The 7694-nt window shown below is 39.6% G+C and overlaps 1 long non-coding RNA gene across 6 annotated transcripts in view; it reads left to right on the top strand.

The window, feature by feature from the left end:
- Positions 1-7694, top strand: part of LOC107966622 (uncharacterized) — a 216643-nt gene that overhangs the window by 206280 nt on the left and 2669 nt on the right. For 3 of the 6 annotated variants that reach the window (XR_010148072.1, XR_010148074.1, XR_010148073.1), the window contains 2 exons: positions 4476-4610; positions 6590-7105. This is a non-coding gene — a long non-coding RNA (uncharacterized LOC107966622). The remainder of the gene's footprint in view (positions 1-4475; positions 4611-6589; positions 7106-7694) is intronic. The other 3 variants (XR_008538503.2, XR_010148075.1, XR_010148076.1) reach the window with 2 other exon arrangements.

A 7694-nucleotide genomic window follows, 5' to 3' on the forward strand; every position in this document is an offset into this window, starting at 1 on the left:
CCAAAGTGCTGGGATTACAGGAATGAGCCACTGTGCCCAGCTCTGATCAGCCTTTTTTTTAAGAGCAAACCAGTCGCCACCCTTCCCCAGTCCCTGAAACCCCCCCACTCTTGCTTGTTTGTTCTGGTTATTCTGACATCCTTTATGTTTACTTCTTTGTTTATTTCTGTGTCCTCCTATCAAGAATGGTATGTTCACCTGTTTAACGTTTAGGACAGAGCCTGACATTTAATAAGTAAAACAAATAAATCTTTGTTGGCTAAATGAGTAAAATACACAATGTAGTAAAATTTGAGGAAACACTTGGAAAGTTATATCAGAATAAAACAGCAGAACCGTAAATAGTTTCCACAAAATCAGGTACATAGAGAAAGCTCAGCATGTATTTATAGGCAATCTTCAATCACACTGGGAAATTAACCAAAAGGGAATATTCAGTGTGGGCTACAGTGGCCATGCAAGACTTAGTAGAGCAGAGGAGATCATGAAGAAAATATGTAATTTATCTTGAAATAAAAGAGTAGAGAAGACATAGCAGATGGACAATCTGGCACACAGAAGGACATGAAAGCAGAAATAAGCTTGTCTCTTGCTGGGGGCTTTTTAAAAAAATAGACTGATCTTGAAGGAGGCATACATGTCAAAGGGTAATGAGAGATGGATTTTTAAACTTATTCAGTCATTTATTTGACAAACTCTTGTTGAACACCTACTATATGCTGAATTTTAGGTTAGGATTGATGAGAGTAAAAGGCCAGTTAAGGACTCCCTGAATGTCAGGCTAACGAGTGAGAAAATGCTCATGCTGCCTCATGGGATTATTTTAAGGATTAAGAAAACAGTGCACCCAAAGTGCCCCATAGGCCATTTTGCTCTATGATAATATAATCTGTATCATTACCCAGCTGGTGATTGGTCTGGTGAAAATGACACGTTAGGCCATGCATTTAACCAAATGGCCACAGCCAATATATTTCTGAGGATCATGGAATGTGTCAGAATTTAGAAAGCACAGTTGTGGGGAAAGCAGAATAGCAACAAAATAGATTAAGCACCACCAACAAACAGAGCTGTTTTATGTTTTAAGAACAGAAATTTCTAAAAATAAGTTATAAACTCAACCTTTCCAAGAATGGAGCCAGACTCTTAAAAAAAATCTATTCTGAAACTAATAAAACATACTTCTACTGCCTCTTTTAGAAGTTGTTGACTGGAAAATTACAAGTGGTTAAAAGAAATAAATAGCTGTCTATAAGAGCTAACATCTATTCAGAGATATGGAGAAAAAGCAAACGTATGCCATGTTCCTCAAAGCAGTCTTCTGCCACAGATTAATAGCGAGAATCATCCTCAAAACATCTCTTAATATGAGAATTACTACTTTTATCCTCAAAGAACTGATAATGCCTCTTTTCATTCTGACAAACTTGACAAAACTTCTGCTGCATGTAATAAATCATGTTTAATTCGTCCACTAGACTCTTTTGAGCCCCTATTGTGTTCTAAGCTGTCCTTTAAATGTTGGCAATACAAAGATCAACAAGGTATAATCCCTGCTCTCAAGGAGCCTTTGATTTGGTGGGAGCATCAGACAAGGGAGTCAAAGGTTTCAATACAGTGTGACAAGTGGCATTCTACAAGTATTAACAGGTAACATGACAGCAAGAAGAATTCAGAGAAGGAATCTCATCTGACTAGGGATGGGAGTGAGAATATGAGAGGTGGCAAAAATGAACAGATGGGTAGGGTCACAGGCAATACGCACAAGACCTCTCTTCTCATGAAGCTTACATTTTAGTAGAGTCAAAGAAAGGAAGATAATAAACAAGGCAATCAACAAAGAAACAAGATAATTTCAAAGCATGAGGATAATATGAAGGAAATAACAAAGGTGATTTGGAATTACTAGGAGTGGATGGAGATCCTTCCTCAGCTGGGTCGGGAACGTCATGTCAAAGGAAGAGACACTTGAGCTGACACGTAAATGAAAGGAACGGACTGTGGGAAGGCCTGGGGAAGGGTACTCCAGGGAGAGGAGCTATCATCTACAAATGCCCAAGACAGAGCTGAACTTGCACTTTTCAGAAGCAGAAAGGTCAGCTAAGAGACAACACAGGCCAGGAGACAAGGTCAGAGAGAAAGGCTAGGCAATTAATGTAGGTCTTTCTTGGCCAGATAGTAAGGTTTATTCTCAGTGCAAGGGAAGCCATTGAAAGGCATCAAACAGGAAGGGATATGCTTTGATTTACACTTCTTAAGTTCTCTCTAGAAGCTCAATGAAGCTGGATTCAGGGGCAAGGTATGAGTGGAAACAATGAGACCAGTTAGAAGGAGGACTCTTCCAGTGTCCAGGTGAGACATGGCAGTGACCTGGGCCAGGGTATACTAATGGGGATAGGAGAAGCGGAAGGATTTGAGATATATTGGGGCGGTAGAACTGCAAGAATGTGCTGATGAATTTGGTTTGGGATATGAGGGAAAAGAAGAAATAAAAAATCCCTGTAATTGCAAAAATGGCCCTAAGCAATTGAGTAGGTGACAATTTATCATATAATAATAACAACTTATGCGTATAAAGTTTTTATTATATAGCAGTCATGGCTCTAACCTCTTTACATATATTACCTCATTTGAACCCCACAACAACCCTACAAGATAGGTACTATTCTCATCCCTATTGTACAGACAAGGGAAGAGAGGGACGGACAGATTAACCTTACTTTGTTGTTAAATTACAGCCTCTATGTGAAGCTTTATCGGCTTCAGAGTCTGTGTGCTTAACCATGATATCTTTACGTTTTGTATTACCAGGTTGTGGAATACTAGAGAATGAACTGATTTTAGAAGGAGAAACAAATTTTCTGGTTTTGACATATTGTTTTTGAGATGTCTTACATGGAAATATCGAGTACATAATTGAATGTGTGAGCATGGAATTCAGGGACTAGGTCAACCCTGGAGACATTAGCACACTGATAGTATTTAAAGCCATGGGGTTGAATTAGCTGTATAGAGAACAATAGAGTACATGGAGATTACAAGAAGCCACAACTAGCCCTGAGTCCTCCAATCTGTAGTGTTCTGATAGAGAAGAAACTCACTTGCAAGAGCAAGAAGCAGCAACTAAGTGAGGCAGAAAGAATCCCACAGGAGAGTGTGGATTTTCAGAACTGAGTGATTAACATGTTGGCTTGATTCTCAGCCAGTCTCTGTCCTCATGGTGGCAAGATGGCTGCAGCAATTCCAACCAATACTCTTCCAAGCTTATAGTTCATAGAAAAGAGAAAGACTCTTTTTCCAGAACTCATTTATAAATCCTGGAATCCACTCTGATTGGGTCTTGTTGGGTCATAGGCCCATTCCTGAATCTTCACCAATCATTGTGACTAGAGGACCCTAGAGTAGGCTCCCAATCACAACATATGGATGAAAGGCTGGGACTCGACCATCCTCTATGCACTGTACCTTGCAGGAAATTATTACCAAATTTTGCAAATGACTAAAAAGTACCAAAGGGACATAATTTCTGTGAAGAGAATGCTTTCTCACCAGTTCCAAAAAAAGTCTCAAAAGGTCATCTTATTATGCAAAAGTTAATGACACTTGTGGCTGTCCATGTCTAACCCCCAAATGTACCTTCTCATCTAAGCCACTCTAAGCCTAATCTAAAAGGACTAAATCATAAATGATACGGGTAAATGGAAAATAGAAAACATTAGAGCTTCATTTGAACCAACCACTTTGAAAATAGTTCTGTTTAAAGGATATGTGACCACATGGTTGGGAGCCATTTTACCTACCACTTACAAGAGTTTCTATCCTGTCATAGAGGGTGAGATTGGGAACCAGCCACGGTTGGAATTTTTAGCATCCTTGGCAACGGGGTTCTGTTGGTTCTTTCCCCTTATCTTTAAACCAGAGTCCACTCATTTACTCATTCAAGAGAAGTTTATTGAGCACATACTTGTGTAAGGCACTGTTTAGATACTAGACATACAACAGTGAACAAAACACATGAAAGTCCCTCCCCTCATGAAATTCAAACTCTAGTAGAAGAAGGCAGACAATACTAAATGGAAATAATATGTAAGTAGTTTATATAGTATGTTAGAATGTGATACATGTTTTGGAGAGGGAAAAATGAGATGTGAAATGTCATGGTAAAAGGTTTGCAATTTTAAAGAGGATAGCCACATCTCTTAGATACTTTTATCCATCTTTATTTATGAAGAATTTATTTATACCAAGTACCTTTATTTATGAAGCATTTTTTCTTAAGAAGTTAAAAACATAAAACCAGTGATACACCAAGGTATTTAATGGAGGGGGAAGAGTGGGCTCCCGAAGACACCAGGGCAGCATCTCTCGTCCTTAAAGGCTGCTGGGAGTTAATGGATGGAAGTTAATTAATGGGAAAGTAGCTCAAGTATTTCTCATCCCAAATCAGTAGGATGATCTGCCCTCTTATTTTGCAGGAGTGGGAAGAAGAGGCAGCTTGGAGAAGCTTTGAGCAGGTCCTGAATAGGCAAGTGAGGGGCTTGCCTTAACCCTACAGGATTCTCAGTCTCCACGTCTACCTCCCACAACATGTGCAAATGCTTACATTCATGGTGGGTTTCTCCCTCTCCCTTGGATCCCCAAAGCAGCAAGAGCTGGTGTGGAGCACTCCCCAGTCTAGGCTGGGGGATGCAAGGAGAAGCCATCCTCACAGCAGTCTCTTCCTGAGAGATGCTAAGGCGGTGGAGAGACTGCACAATGTGCCTTTCCAGGGGGTGTTTCTCTTTATTGATTATTTGAACTGTTAAACTTGATTACATTTTACTTTAATTGTACCATTTGAAATTAGATTCAGGTAAGATTTCAAACTTATTAAATAAATGGCCCATAGGACATTTGGGGGAATGTCTCAAAAAAGAAAAATGTAAATAGAATCTACATATAAAAGTGATCAATTTAACAAGCTTTAAGGGGAAGGCAAAGTAAAACAATATGATATAACTTGCAGCCACCAGACCGGCAAAAATATTCAAATATTGATAATATCCAGTTTTAGCAAGAAAGAATGTGGGGAAAAATTAGCAATGAAATAGTTATGAAAGTACTTTGGCAATATTTGGCATATGTTCTGATCCCACAATCCTGCTTCTAGAAAGCATTTCTGTAAAAATAAGAGCACAGATTAGGACACACATTTACAGCCTGTGCTATATGAACAAAGCTGAAATTAACTGGGACTACCGAATAAATAAAATACATTATATTTGCAAAATATATAATTCATAGCTAATATGACATTTTTATTTTTATATAAAAATATATATCTGCCCATATGCATATACATGCATGCATACCCAGACATGTGTATACACACATTTACATACCAGGAAGGATGTTCCTGATGTAAATGGAAAGAGCTAGTTGAAGGGTAGAATAAATGATATGATAACATTTTTGTTTCTAGAAAAGGGAAAGATACTCTATATGAACATATATTTATATTGTTGCTGGAAAAATTTAAAAATTGTGGAAAAATCCCCACAAACTGCCATCATTGGCTCACTTGGGAAAGTAGAGGTGGAAAGGCAGTGAGCTATGATTAGTTTATATACCTTGCTGTTATTTCAGTTTTACAACAAACATATATTACTTTTTGTAATATAGGAAACTATAGGTTTGTAACTAGGAAAATATATATAAGTTTCAAGAGGACAGATTTCAGATTAAGATGAATAATTTTCTAATAGGCAGGATTATTTGGATTTAGCGAGGGCTCTTCAAGAGGTCACTAGTCTTTCTTAACTGTGAGCGGTCAAGCGTAAGTTAGATAAGGACAGTGTTAGGAAGGAGATTCTGGTATAAGATGCGAAGTTGGACAATGTAGCCTCATTGGTCTTTTAAAATTATGACATGCCAGGCTTCTATAAAGTCCACATTTCTAGGCGTTCCTGCGTTTGGCCAAATGAGATGCTAGACTCTCATTTCAATGCATTTTTGCGTCTTTATTTACTTCAAATTAGTAAGAAATGTTGAAACCTAGAGTCATCCTAAACTATTTCTTTAGCTCTGATCCCCCCTCAAGCAGCAAACAAAATTACAACACAATGTTGTAAGTGCTATTCTGAAGATGTGCTTTGCAAGGTGCATCTAAGCCAGCCTAGAAGTGGAGGGATCAAGGAAGGGTTGCTGGAAGAGGTGACACCTGAGCTGAGTCTTAAAGGATGTTTTCTCAAGGCTCACCTCCTCTGCAGAGTGCAGACCTCCACCTCGCTGCACTTTGCACATGTCTCCATGATCGCTTGCATTGCACTAATTGTCTTTGATATGTATCTTCCTTCCTAGTTTCTAAATTGCTAGGGAGAAACTATGAGTTTTATTTATCATTACACCTCAGCCATGACTGCATGACTAGCAGAACATTCAATAAATATTTATAGAATCGATTGGTTTTCATTTTAGTTCATAACTCACAGCCGTAGTGAAGGACATCCATTCTTATGAATTCTCATGACGAACAGTAAGTAATTCACAGCACAGTTCTGCATCTGCTTTTGAGTTTATTGTTCTTGTTGTTGTTGTTGTTTTGAGACAGAGTCTCACTGTCACCCAGGTTTGAATGCCATGGCACGATCTTGGCTCACTGCAACCTCCACCTCCCGGGTTCAAGCGATTCTCCTGCCTCAGTCCCAAGTAGCTGAGATTGCAGACGTGCGCCACCAAGCTCGATTAAGTTTTGTATTTTTAGTAGAGACAGGGTCTCACTATGTTGGCCAGGCTGGTCTCAAACTCCTGACCTCAGGTGATCGGCCCGCCTCGGCCTCCCAAAGTGCTGGGATTACAGGCATGAGCCAATACGCCCGGCCTATTTTTGAGATTTTCTGCTGCTACTCCAGCTTAGCCTGACAGAGCTTTCACTTTTTGTTCCTACCCCTTCGTGTGCATCTGAACAATCCACAAGCCTCACGAACTCCTGTAGCTTCCCTCCCTTCGAGCTGTATCCACCATGACCTCTTGACCAGGGCTGAGGGAGAAGGACGAGGGTCGTGCCACTATCCTAGCACCCTCTGTCAAGAGCCACAGTCATCAGAACCATGGAGTGACTGACTGGGTGAGTGTGCTTTCATCCTTCCATCTCCGGAAAAAATGACGGGAGCTCTGAAACCATTTTGAAACCTGAACATCGTGGCTTGACTTTTTCTAAACTGGTATCTGTGGGCAGGTTAAAATGATCTGGTTCTAATTTCATATATTTCTAAGTTTGAGGCAGAATGAGGCAGTGGAAATTCATTATAATGCACTGTTTCCCAATGTGTGAGACACGTTCTGCCCAGAGTTTGCAAAATGATTCTATATGTACGCATATAAACGTGTTTTGGTTAGGAATGTATTTGTTTAAGTAATCTACTTTTAAAGTCACATATTTATTTACGCTTCAGTTGGGCCAAAGAAAATAACGTGTTAATTTAAATTCATTGTTACACAAATAAGAGTATAAGTGCACTTGGAGAATCAAAGTCAGGAAGCACTGATATATTCCATTCCTCAGGGTTCAGGGCCTGCTCTAGGTGCTGGGGGCCCTAGAGAGAATAAAACAGACAAAAGCCCAGCCCTCCAGAGCCAATATTCTGATGTAGTAGAGACCGTCAATAAACAAACAAAGCACGCCAGCAGGAGAGGAGTGGTTTAGAGAAAAGGGA

This window comes from Pan troglodytes, chromosome 10 (assembly GCF_028858775.2).
Source record: "Pan troglodytes isolate AG18354 chromosome 10, NHGRI_mPanTro3-v2.0_pri, whole genome shotgun sequence".
NCBI lineage: Eukaryota > Metazoa > Chordata > Mammalia > Primates > Hominidae > Pan > Pan troglodytes.